Source organism: Rhinatrema bivittatum, chromosome 2 (assembly GCF_901001135.1).
Source record: "Rhinatrema bivittatum chromosome 2, aRhiBiv1.1, whole genome shotgun sequence".
NCBI classification, from domain to species: domain Eukaryota; kingdom Metazoa; phylum Chordata; class Amphibia; order Gymnophiona; family Rhinatrematidae; genus Rhinatrema; species Rhinatrema bivittatum.
In genome coordinates, this window is record NC_042616.1 from 751,139,722 (window position 1) to 751,151,215 (window position 11,494).

Here is an 11,494-nt window from a genome sequence, read left to right on the forward strand (position 1 = left end):
AAAATTTTTTATTGGGGAGTTCCTTGAGTTATTCTATGGGGTATTCAATGGGGATTTAAGGAATTTTTTTAAGTTGAACTTGTCTAGATCTTGTATAGTTCTCTTGTAGGTTGTTGAAATTAACTGAAGTTCTTATATAGTTCTCTTATAGTTTGATTGAAACATATGGGGATGATCAACCCAGACAGTTGGGTTGATCATGGTAAGGTCCCAAACAGAAGTAACATTCATCACATTTGTCCATGACGTGATTTGGCCACAGGCACCTGACTCGAAGCCACTAAAGGTGCATTGTCAGACATGGTCTGAGAAGAATTCCTGAGAATTCTCTAAAAGAACATACAAGTTCCAGCTCTGATAGTTTGTCTTCGTTTTTTGTGTCACACTGAAAAGTGCTGTTTGAGGGAGCTGTAAGCAGCTGGAAAAATTTTGAAAAAAGTTGAGGAGGGACAGCTCGGATAAAAACAGCGCTCTACTAGCTTGGAAAGACAAGTCTAGTGCCGCTGGATGACATCAGTCACAGATCATGGCTACCTTTTGTCAGAAAAAAAATAAAGTGAAATTACTTACATGATAATTCCCTTTCCTCTAGGACATGCAGGCCAGTCCATACAACTGGCCAACCAGCAGAAGGAGACAGATTGACAGACTCACTGATGTCACCAGGCTGCTAGTATTCATGGAAAGGCAAACTGTAGACAACTGAACGATAATCAAACTTCAAACCAAGTGATTTCCTTTTTTTTTTTTAAACTTCCGGCAGAAGTCAGTGCTTAAACTAGGAAAGAATAGAAGTAAAATTGAAATTGGAAATGAAAAGAAGTCAACTTATCAAGATCAAAACAGCTTTAAGCAACTTCTCCATTTCTCAAACCTGAAAGTTTAAGACAGGCAGCAGAAGTGGGGCATATGGACTGGTCTGCCTGTCCTAGAGGAAAGGAAATCACATAAGTAATTTCACCTTCCTCTTCATCCAGACAGGCCAGTCCATACTACTGGAATGTTCCAAAGCTACTTCCTCTAAGGGCAGGAAGCTGCCTGAAATGTCTTCAACACTGCAGTCACCAAAGATGCCTCCTCCTTAACTAATATCCAGCCAAAATGCCTGGAAAAGGTATGTAAAGATAAACAGTTTTGTTGCTTTACATCTCTCTGATGTAAACACCAACTGCATCTCCATCACCTGCGCTCTTGTACAATGATCCTATATGTGGAGGTGGTGAAAGGCCTAATAGGAATGACATAAGTGGCTATTATGACCTCCTTAATCAAAAGTGCCCCTGTGGCAAGTGAGGCTGCTTACCCTTTCTTTACACCACAGTAAAGGGACAGAGAGATGATCAGATCTCCGAAAGGCATTGGTAAACTTGAAGTAACGCAAAATATGCCTCTACATATCCAACGGGCACAACTACTGAGATTTTCACTCATCTGTTTATTATCCAGAGGTAAAGAGATTGACTACTTCAAGTGAAACCCTGAAATGACCTTTGGTATATTTAAAAAGAGTGGCACTGTCCAAATTAATACCCTAACCCGAGTAATCATCAGGAACAGCTCGCTACAAGAAGGTACCTGCAATTCTAATATCAGACAATTAGAACAAACCACAACTAGCCCCTGCTAAAAAACTAAGATTAAAAATTCAGATCCTAAAGAGGCATTAGAAGCCATAACAAAAGGGTTGAATATTTAAGGTTCCTCAATTTGGGAATGTCCGGGTGTGAAGAAATGGATCAACATTGAATACACCCTATATAACACACTAGGACACCATGAACATGTCCCGAGGAATACTGCGAAATTCCAATGCATACCCTTCACATATCACCTTTTGGTCTTCTAGCCAGACTTGAAGAGAACGTCTATTCCCAGGGCCCACAGATCTCTCCTACGACTGTAGAAGCGAGGAACCTTCAAATTTCAAGAAGTTACCAGCATGTCTAGAAACGGAAGGCCCCCAGCGATCCACTGATCGGACATGATCTCGACCCACCCCCGATAAAAGAGAGACATGTAGCACTTTTTCCTGTTCAAGAAGGTGGGATGGCAAACCTTCATTGTGAAGCTCGAAAGGTCCACCACCTTAGCCCACTCCTCTCTTGGGCATGTTGGGGACGACTCCCTCTGTAGGGAAGAAAAAACCTGGAACCCTGGAAATGACCCCACATACCAAAGGGGCGCTGTAAATGTTTCTTATCCTCCAGCAACTGAGGCACTGGAGACTTACCATACTTACTGGCCCCTTGCTCCTACTCACTCTCAAATAAGAGCGAGCCTTTAAAGAGCAACTTGGTAAGAGTGACTTTGGAAGCTGCGTCAGCTGACCAATTTTGTAGCCAGAGTTGACGCCTGGCCGCTATTACTGAAGCCACTCCTCTGACCGAGGTCCAGACCAAATCATAGCCTGCGTTTCCTAAAAAGAGAGGCAGGCTCCATAACCGCTCTGGAATTCCCTCCAGACTCATCAACCTCCTGAGAGAGAAGCAGACAAGATCTCGCTACTAGGGTGCAACAGGAGGCAATCTGTAAATTCATTGCCAATGGCTCAAAGGCTTGCTTAAGAATAGCCTCAATTCTATCATGTACATCCTTCAAGGCTGCTCCTCCTCCTCAGATAGTTGTCAGTTTAGACACAGCACATACCAAAGCATCTACTTTGGGAAAACGCAAGACGCTCTCTCACAGCCGGATCCAGGGGGTCAGGCCTTCCAATGTCTGTCCCCCTTAAAAAGTTTCCTCTGGGGCATCCCATTCCAGATCAATAAATTCCTGGATGACCCATCACTGGGAAAAAACAAGAGGCTTTATTAAGGAAACCAAAATGGGATTCTTCCTTGGCTCTCACATAGCATCCGAACAAGGAACACCCAGTTGTTTCAAGGTCTGGGAAATCAGGGCCAGTAGTTCATCTCTATGAATGAACCACAACGTGGCTCGATACAGTTCCAGCCCTGGAGGAATTTCCCCATCTTCCAGGGAATCAGGATCAACCTCATCATCAGTGCCATCTGGATTCCTATTGGGAACCCCCACGGGGAGCAGAGACGAGCTCTGACACTTAAACGTTCGAATGGAGGAGCCACTTGCTGAGGGTCCTACCGGACAGAAATGGGGGTAGTGGAGGACTGCACCTGAAGAAAGGCTTCTAAGCCTTGAAAAAATTCCACCCAAGAAAAAGCATCTGGGTTCAGACCAAGCCCAGAAGGAACTGAAGCTGGGCCCACAGAACTGCCCCCGCCAGCAGAGGAGCTAGTCAAGGGAGAACCAAGATCTGGAACATCCCCCCAAGTCAAGGGTGTTTCCAATCAATCATCAGAATGAAAAGAGCCAGGCTTAGCAAAATTCAAGGAAGACAACTCTCCCTGAGCGTCTGAGCAGTGCTGACAAAGGTTAGAGGCCAGGTCAGGCCGAGAAGCCCTAATATGGCAGGCAACACAAATAGGAAGACACTTAGGATTCTTGCGTACCGGCACCATCATTATGATAAACGTACGACGGAACAACTCGTGCTCAAAAATGAAACACGGCAAGGCACACACACAACCTGTGTTCCAAGTTAAGTGCGTAAAACATTTTGTGCGCGTAGGAAGTACCTCCAAAAGCCAAGCGCACAATGTGTGCACTTAGCCAATACTATGCACACCAATGGCCTATAGAGGGCAGCACAACACACACAAGAGTGCACAAAAAAAAAAAATAAATTCCTGAAACCCCTCTGACTGATTCAGGTAAAACTTTCTCCTTTTTTTCCCTTTAAACCTTACCGGCCGAGTACAGAGATGGTCTCCGGCTGCGGGGGTGGGGGGGGGAGCCAAATCTGCATCACCGTCACGCTCAGCCTCCTACACCTGCTGCCTTTAAACTGAACTAGCAGCTAACTCCATGCCAAGAAACACAGCTACCAGACAAAGGCACACCTCTTAGGGACCACAGACATCACCTCAGGAATTCTCAACTGGGGGAGGGACCTTTCGTTTTCACCACTGGAGAGCAGCATTTGGGGTTTTTTTTCCTCAATTTAGAACTTCAAATTTCTCCTTTCAAAAAGCTAAAAGCAATCCTCATAAGGAGATGTATATCCATCATCTGCTGGAGACAGAATACTGGCAGGCTGGGGTCACTGCAGGGTTACACATTACTCCTGGGAGAATTCTGCGCTACTGCGGAATGCAGAATTTGCGCAGAATTGCCAAATTCTGCATTCTGTGCAGAATTGCCAAATTCTGCATTCTGTGCAGAATTTGCGCAGAATTGCCAAATTCTGCACAGAAAATAGCAGAGGAGACCCCGGCATGCCGCAAACGGAGCGCATCCGGCAGCACACACTCAGTTTGCGGCGAAGATGAAGGCCCGGTGCACCGTTCGTCCCGCGGCATGCCAGTGAGAATGTGTGTCAGAGAGGGGAGAGGAGGGTGAGAGCGAGCATTGGAGGGATGCCAGTGAGAGATGATGTGTGTGTGTGTGAGAGAGGAGAGGGTGACAGAGAGCATGGTTGGTAAGAGGGGGGTGGGGAGGGTGAGAGAGCAGGAGGGTGTGAGAGCATGGGAGGTAAGAGGGTGGGTTTCAAAGAGAGGGAGCCTATATGAGGAGATTGTGAAGGAGTGTGTATGTGTGTGAGAGATTGGGAGCTCGTGTGTATGAAAAAGGGATCATGTGTATGTGAGGGTGTTAGCCTGTGTATGTGCGAGACAGAGCCTGTCTGAAGGGGTGCGTGAGAGAGAAACATAGGTAGCCTGCGTGAGGATGTATGTGTGAAAGAGAAAGGGAGCTTGTGTGGGTGTGTATGCAAGAGAGAGGGCCCTGTATGAGGGGATGTGTGTGCGCGAGAGAGTGAGGGAGCCTGTATGAGGGTGTGTGATGTGGAAGGGACACTTACAGTGAATTTCTAGGGAAATTCTGCAACTTTAAGTAATAACTTTTCTGTAATAATTTAAAATATAATTACTTCAGACTTATGTAAATTGTGTTATTTTGACCAATATAAAGTTTGCAGAATTTTCAGTTTTTGGGTGCAGAATTCCCCCAGGAGTAACATATATACTGTGACGTCAGCTTGCTCCATCTCCATCTGCTGACAGGGGAGCATAAACCCACTGGTCCCGAGCCATCTACATGCTAGGCAGGCACCTTGGTCACCAGGTCTGCCATTGTGGTGGTGGGAAATGAAAAAGACCCAGATGGTTGAGGGGCTGTGGGTTGAACAGTGACTGTAGCTAGAGTGGATGCAGGAGTAGCTGTCATGTTGCCTAATCCCACAGCCGGTAGTTAAAAGGCTCCCCGCGGTTGAATACTCCAGAGCAGAGGGACGTATGTGGGCTTAGGGTCCCCTGCCACTGCTGGGTTGGTACTCAGCATGGCTGGTACTGTATCCCTTAGAACATCTATTACTGGGGGGGAAGGTGGTAGGGTCCATTCCCCCCCACGCACCCTCAGGAGCACTCCTTGGCATATCTGCCAAGTGGTTTGAAAATAATAAAGGAAAATTAGGAGTCCAAAAACAAGGAGAGAATGGGAGCATGGGGGAGGGTGTATGATAAGGGAAGAGGGACAAAAAGCGTTGAAATATGGCTTTTAAAACTCAGCCAAGGAATGGAGGGGTGGGAGAAAGCAGGACCTTTTGGCCTGTGTTAACCTCACACAGACTGTCTCCTGGACAAGGCTTGCTTTGCTTTTGCAGGCTTCAGTTGGGGCTGTAAAGGGAAAAAGGTTCCATACCAATGGGCCGATACAGTAAAGTCGCAGGAGTGTGCGCGAACACTCTCCTGTGCACACGATTTAGTATCGGCCTGCATGCAAATGAGGGCCCGCTGTAAAAAGGCGCTAGGGACACTAGCGCATCCTGATGCCTCTTTTTGACAGGAGCGGCAGCTGTCAGCGAGTTTGACAGCCGACCCTCAATTTTGCCGGCGTCAGTTCTCAAACCCGCTGACAGCCACGGGTTCGGAAACCAGACGCCGGCAAAATTGAGCATCCGGTTTTTAACCTGCGAGCCGATTTAACTTTTTTTTTTTTAATTTTTAATTATTTTTAACTTTTGGGACCCCCGACTTAATATCGCCATGACATTAAGTAGGAGGGTGTACAGAAAAGCAGTTTTTACTGCTTTTCTGTGCACTTTCCTGGTGCTGGCATAAATTAATGCCTACCTTTGGGTAGGCGCTAATTTCTGAAAGCAAAATGTGCGGCTTGGCTGCACATTTTACTTAATGAATCACGCGGGAATAGCTACTGTAATAGGGCCATCAACATGCATTTCCATGTTGCAGGCGCTATTAGTTTCGGGGGGGGGGGGGGGGGGGTGGACACGCGTTTTCAACGCGCTATTACCCCTTACTGAATAAGGGGTAAAGTTAACGTGTCGAAAACGCGGGTTAACAGTGCTCTCTGTTGGAGCGCACTGTACTGTATCGGCCTGCAAATCAAGAAACAGCTTACTTCAGCTTAATTGGGGTTGTGGGAGAGGATCTCACACACACAGGGAAGGGACTGGGCTCTAAGGATAAAAGAGAAGCTGGAGAAACTAAAACAGGTACTAATGGAACACAAGCGGGGAAGGGAGTAGCACACAAACAAAAGAGAGTGAAAAACTGAGAAAGAAAAACCACAAACTTAACTAGGAAGGGGGTTCCTGCTCCTAACACATGCCCTTGGCTTTTGCTATTACTCTCCCCAGGCTCTGAGCCCCACCTGCAGCCTGCACTGTTCTAGAAGGTAGGAGAAAAACCAAATGTAAACCCTTACCTTCTGGTGTTTGAGAAGGGTAGAATCTCACAGGTGAAAAAAAGCTTCCTGGGGAGAACAGCAGCAGAATCAGGGAAGTTTGGTTAAGGAAGGGAGGCTTGGGGAGGGAAAGGCTAGTGCTCAGACAGGCAAGGGGGTCCAGCAGACTCCCTCTCTCAATTCCTGGGGCACAGCAACAATTCTCTAGATTCTCCTCTCACCATCGGCCAGATACAGTAAAAAACACGGGAGAGCGGGCGAGCGCCCGCTCTCCCAGCGCGCGCACAGGACACTCTCCTGTGCACGCGACACAGTAAATTTATTTAAATTAGGCCCGGCGGTAAAAAAGAGGCACTAGGGACACTAGAGTGTCCCTAGTGCCTCTTTTTTGACAGGAGCAGCGGCTGTCAGTGGGTTTGACAGCCGACCCTCAATTTTGCCGGCATATGTTCTCGAGCCCGCTGACAGCCACAGGTTCAGAAACCAGACGCCGGCAAAATTGAGCGTCCGATTTTCAACCCACGAGCCGCGGGCCTATTTCAATTTTTTTTTTTTTTTTTTACTTTTTGAAACTTTCGGAACCTCCGACTTAATATCACCATGATATTAAGTCGGAGGGTGCACAGAAAAGCAGTTTTTACTTAATGAATCGCGCAGGAATACCTAATAGGGCCATCAACATGCATTTGCCGGCTAACAGTGCCGGAACGCACTGTACTTTATCGGCCTGCATGTGCTGTGATTGGATGGTATAGGATGAAAAGGTAGGGAACAGTACTGCCCTCAGTTGCCACTGGCTTCACCAATTCCTGTGGCAATGGATTTCTTAGTTCCACCTCCTTCCTCCCAACTTGCTGGACAAGGAAGGAAGAGAGGGGCTGCAGTGAGCCTGCCAGGGCAGATACAGGCACAGAGGAGAAAGCGGAGGTACAGGGTAGGGAGAGGAGAGACAAAAAAAGGAGGAAAGGGGAGATAGACATGGTGGGGAGCATGGAAAGTTGATACACAGAGAGAGGAGCATGGAGGGAAGGAATGGATCACAAGGTCTCAGCTACAGGCAGCTGTCTGGGAAGTTGCTCTGTAGACTAACTTCCTCTCTCAGGACCCATTGCCTTGTGCCTTAGCAACTTGGAATTTATCTTGTATTAAACACACACAGTGTGCAGCAGCGACCCCCCTTCTCGCTCATACCTGTACCCTCGCCCCCTGATGAGAAGCTTTAAATTCCCCTGTCCCTCATGACAGCTCTGGCTCCCCTCCTGTCCAGCATGCTTCTGACCCTCTGAAATCATGTGTGAGAGAGAGTAGATGTGTATGTGTATGAAAAAGGAGAAAATTTGTGCCACCCACCACCTCCTAATAATCCATTCTTTGCCCCTGGAGGCTGGAAAATAAACTGCTGCCTCTGTACAGCCTGTCAGCTCATTATTGCCCTTTAATGCATTCAAGGATACACTATTTAGGCAATTCACTAGCAGGATCTAAAATGTATAAACATGAGGGGTACCTCCTCCCGCCCCCTTTAGTCCTCAAGTGTCCAGTCCCAGTCTGAGGAAAAGTTAGCAACCCTACTAGTGCCTAATATCTGAAATCCTAGAGTGAGCCACAACCTGCGGGAAATTCGTGAATTAAACAAAAAACATGTACTGTTTTGTTTTTCAGAAATTTTTTTTTCTTACAGCCTGAGAATGCAACTAAGGCCGCTGAAGTTTGTGATATATATTGACTGAGGGCAGGCTCGGGGCAAAACAACCAATGATCAGTAACGGGAATTCTGCAAAGGCCGAAGATATACCATCATCTAACTCTGCCCAAATCCCTTCCCGGGGTCTTCCAGGAACAGGAGACTCCACGGAGTTCACATTACCCACAAAACATCGCAACAACCCATGAAAACAGGTCCAGCACCCCCGGGGTAGTCGAGTGGCATAGCTGTTATCCACCGTGTTACTCTCTCCACTGGTACCCTAACTCCACGAGGGTAACATTTCCGGTCCCGGAACCTCTCACCAGGAGCAAGAACAGGCCCAGACGGCAAGGGGCGAACGGCGGGCCTAGACCTTCTCCTGCAGCCGCAGCGGCCCTGTGCAGAAAAACGAAACCCAAGCTCCGCGCTTACCTTCAGACCAGCCGCCTCCCGAGCTCTTCCCGGCGAGAAGCGGCCTGCCGAACCCGCTAGGCAGGTCGAGAGCCTTGCCTCAGTGTGTAAGCAACCCCGCTACTCTTCCGCTTCCCTCCGACTCGGTGCAATAACCAAGATGGCGACCGCGACGCTTCCTGCCGCCCAAACTCACTGTTCAAATCTGCAGGATGTTTACGGTTAAAGGCGCGCACGGCTTCCTGGGGGTGGGAGACGCGCTGCGTGCGCAGGATCAGAAGCAGCGGTAGCTGCTTGCTGTCTTTTACTGGAGGCAACTCTTATGCCCTGATACGGGAAGCATTTCCCCCATAGAAAAAAAAAAAAAAAACAAACCGCGAGAAATCCCTTAACATAATTGATCCGTCGTTTCTCAACAGAGAATTAACTTTATAGATTTTCTGTGTAGTTATGTTTTTCTTTTTTCTTGTGGCATACGGTAGTAGGTTCCGCCTGCTCCTTTAGGCTTCCAGTTCGAGTGGAGCCGAGATTAGGATCTGTTGTATGGTAGGCTTACTAACTTTTCCATGAACCAGGACAGAACACTTGAGGACAGGGTTGATCTCTTCCTTATTTGAATTAGGGTGGCCAACATTCCCACAGACCTAGACTGGACACTTGAGGGAGGAGGAGGACCCCCATCATTTGCTCCCAATAGTCCTTAAACCTGGACTCATATTAAGTACCCTCCGGTTCCTGCTATTCATGCTCTTACATTCACATATTCTCTCAGCACGTGCTCCCTCTCTATCTCATTTAGACCTTACAAAATTCACTTGCACCCGGTGACAAGTTAGAAACCGAGTACAATTCTGCTGCACCATCGATTCACCCTGCATCTTTACACACTGCCAGTTCCATTAATCTCACCGACCAGGGTTGCCAGGTAATCATGAAAGAACAAGCCCAAAGCACATGAGATTAAAACTACTTTTATTAGAAAATACTAAAAAAATACTTTTGTGAGTGTAATGGAGGAAATTAACACCTTAAAATGTCCATCATATTTTTGTGGATTACATGACCTTACTCAGATTGTTCCAGACAGTGTGCACTAAAAGTAAATTTTTACTCACAATTCATTCAGTAATGGCTTCTTTCTAACCACCCTTCCATGCAGGCCAGTTGTATGGTTGACTGGTGCACCACTACTCCAGTTTCAGCCATTGAACTCTGTAGCTCCTTCAAAGTGAAAAATTAAAAAAAAAAACAACAGCCCCTCACATTCGTTACCCCTCTAGCACAAGACTGGCCCCCACACACTCATTTCTCCCCCCCCCCCCCCCACATGCATATGTCTGGCCCCCACCCACTCATTTCCCTCCCAACACATCTGGCCCACTCACACTCATTCCTCCTCCCCACCCCATCCAAGCATATCTCTGGCCCCCCTCAAACTCAGTGGGCAGAGAAGTGCCTCAGGAATCTGTATTGGGACCCTTACTTTTCAATATATTTTAATATATTTATAAATGATCTGGAAAGAAATACGACGAGGTAATCAAATTTGCAGATGATACAAAATTATTCAGAGTAGTTAAATCACAAGCAGATTGTGATAAATTGCAGGAAGACCTTGTGAGACTGGAAAATTGGCATCGAAGTGGCAGATGAAATTTAATGTGGATGAGTGCAAGATGATGCATATAGGGAAAAATAACCCATGCTATAGTTACACAATGGTGGATTCCATATTAGGTGCTACAACCCAAGAAAGAGATCTAGGTGTCATAATGGATAACACATTGAAATCGTCGGTACAGTGTGCTGCGGCAGTCAAAAAAGCAAACAGAATGTTGGGAATTATTAGAAAGGGAATGGTGAATAAAACAGAAAATGTCATAATGCCTCTGTATCGCTCTATGGTGAGACCGCACCTTGAATACTGTGTACAATTCTGGTCGCCGCATCTCAAAAAAGATATAGTTGCTATTGAGAAGGTACATAGAATGGCGACCAAAATGATAAGGGGAATGGAACAGCTCCCCTATGAGGAAAGACTAAAGAGGTTAGGACTTTTCAGTTTGGAGAAGAGACTGCTGAAGGGGCATATGATAGAGGTGTTTAAAATCATGAGAGGTCTAGAACAGTTAGATGTGGATCGATTATTTACTCTTTCGGATAATAGAAGTTAGCTTTAGGCACATTTAAAACAAATCGGAGAAAGTTCTTTTTCACTCAACACACAATTAAAATCTGGAATTTGTTGCCAGAAGATGTGGTTAGTGTAGTTAGTGTAGCTGTGTTTAAAAAAGGATTGGATAAGTTCTTGGAGGAGAAGTCCATTACCTGCTATTAATTAAGTTGACTTAGAAAATAGCCACTGCTATTACTAGCAACAGTAACATGGAATAGACTTAGTTTTTGGGTACTTGCCAGGTTCTTATGGCCTGGATTGGCCACTGTTGGAAACAGGATGCTGGGCTTGATGGACCCTTGGTCTGACCCAGTATGGCATGTTCTTATGTTCTTAATACCCCTCCCAGCACCCTCATTCCTCCCCTCATTGATTGTTTTCAGTTAAGTGCTTCACCCCCTTCAGTGTTCAAGCCTGCAGTGCTACATAAAATCTTCCTTGGTCACCAAATGCTGTTACTAGCTATCACGTGCCTGTCTGCCCACATGCTCCTCTGA

General features: G+C 46.5%; 1 protein-coding gene across 3 annotated transcripts in view; it reads right to left on the bottom strand.

The window, feature by feature from the left end:
- Positions 1–9,029, bottom strand: part of RAD21 (RAD21 cohesin complex component) — a 231,413-nt gene extending 222,384 nt beyond the window's left edge. For all 3 annotated transcript variants that reach the window (XM_029591924.1, XM_029591925.1, XM_029591923.1), the window contains exon 1: positions 8,843–9,029. The gene's annotated coding sequence lies outside the window, so the exon portion shown is untranslated. The remainder of the gene's footprint in view (positions 1–8,842) is intronic.
- Positions 9,030–11,494: the final 2,465 nt, after the last annotated feature.